Source organism: Larimichthys crocea, unplaced genomic scaffold, assembly GCF_000972845.2.
Source record: "Larimichthys crocea isolate SSNF unplaced genomic scaffold, L_crocea_2.0 scaffold18588, whole genome shotgun sequence".
Classification (NCBI taxonomy): domain Eukaryota; kingdom Metazoa; phylum Chordata; class Actinopteri; family Sciaenidae; genus Larimichthys; species Larimichthys crocea.
The window spans coordinates 1-1,528 of record NW_020852526.1 but is presented as its reverse complement, the minus strand read 5'-3'; the positions used below and the strand labels follow the sequence as shown (position 1 = coordinate 1,528).

General features: G+C 45.2%; 1 long non-coding RNA gene across 1 annotated transcript; it reads left to right on the top strand.

Annotated features, from left to right (window-relative positions):
* The first annotated feature begins 52 nt into the window (after window positions 1–52).
* Window positions 53–1,149, top strand: LOC113744782 (uncharacterized). Its single transcript, XR_003461811.1, has 2 exons — window positions 53–483; window positions 637–1,149. It is a non-coding gene; the product is annotated as an uncharacterized LOC113744782 (long non-coding RNA).
* The last annotated feature ends 379 nt before the right edge of the window (window positions 1,150–1,528 follow it).

The following is a 1,528-nucleotide window of genomic DNA, read 5'->3' as shown; positions in this document are numbered from 1 at the left end:
GTGTGTGTGTGTGTGTGAACAGGCCGTAGTGTTTCTGTCACTTACAGTCGACGAAGCAGCGATGAGTTGAGTCGGACGGCATCAGAGCAGGAAAAGGAACTTTTCACTGTTTATAAATTTAACATGACTTCATGCTTTATAATCGTAAAACTGGGATTTATCCTCAGATTCTAATGCTGCCATTCAAATCTTTCATCGTTGCATCCCTAAGTCTATATTTCACACATTTTCCACTCATATGGAAACTAAGGCCACATAAAAATGTAAACTCGATGAACTGTAACCACGACGTCGAAGCCACTGAAATATTTAAACCATGTCTGAGTTGAAGTTGTTTTCTCGGATCCAAAAATGCAGATCCAGGCATGTGGAGGTTCATTTTTACTAAACTGATTGTGTTTGTTCAGGTGCTGCCGGCCCGCGGCTCTTCACCATCCACCAGATCGATGCCAGCACCAACAACCTGCCCAAAGCGCACACCTGGTGAGGAAACTGTCAGCACTGTAACACGTTTCAGACTGTTTGACACGCCGCCCGCCTCTGACACATGAACCTCCACTTACAGTCAAGTTGGTTAAAGTAGTTTTGCAGCAACAGAATATGATTTTAAAATGTTCTCCGCTTCTGTTCTCCCAGTTTCAACCGGATCGACATTCCTCCGTACGAGCACTACGACAAACTGTACGACAAGTTGCTCACTGCCATCGAGGAGACGTGCGGCTTCGCCGTCGAGTGAGTCGCCCCCCTGCGCTCTCGCAGAGACGAGGAAACAACCAGAAACAACATGGTTTGGCCGTGATGAACCTCCCCTCCTCCTACAAATCAATCCACTCAGACAGAGCGAGGGCAGAGGGGAGGGGGGGTCATCCACGGATGCTTCACCCAGGGGACGCCTATACTTCCTGGGGTCGTGGCTAAGCTAAAGGAGGGTGGGCAGAGAAGGCCAGAACATGTCATGTTGCTTTTCTTTTTTTTTTTTTTTTAAAGAGCCTCCAGCCCTCCTTTATCTTTTTTTTTTTTATCATTGAAAAGGATCTTCAGCTGCTAATAACTCAAGACTATTTACTAACTTACGGAACCTGCAAAAATTTTGCTGGCTCTTCCCTTTTTTTTTTTCTAAGTTCATTTTAGCATTAAAAGAAAAATAAACTGTATTCCATGTAGCAATGCTCCATCTTACCAAGCAGAACGCTCAAGTCAGTCCACTCTGAAAACGACATCATTAACAGCACAGGGTTATTAATGGTTACCGCAAACCACTTTGGAAAACACTAAATTTGGACGGAGAGCGTGCACGACTCGGGTGTTCGGTCACACCTGGAGGCCTATCAGCAATTGCCAAGGCTGGGGGGGGAAAAAAACAGGCCGACTGTTTACAACCCCTCTCCAAAGACAACCTCTGCTCCGACAAACGTAGAGCCGCGTTCCCAGAAACCGATTTCACACGTTCGACAGCTAGTTTCTGTTTTGAAAAATGAATGAATAGCTTGAAATGTGTTATTTTTCTACAACAGGGAAAATTGAAAAA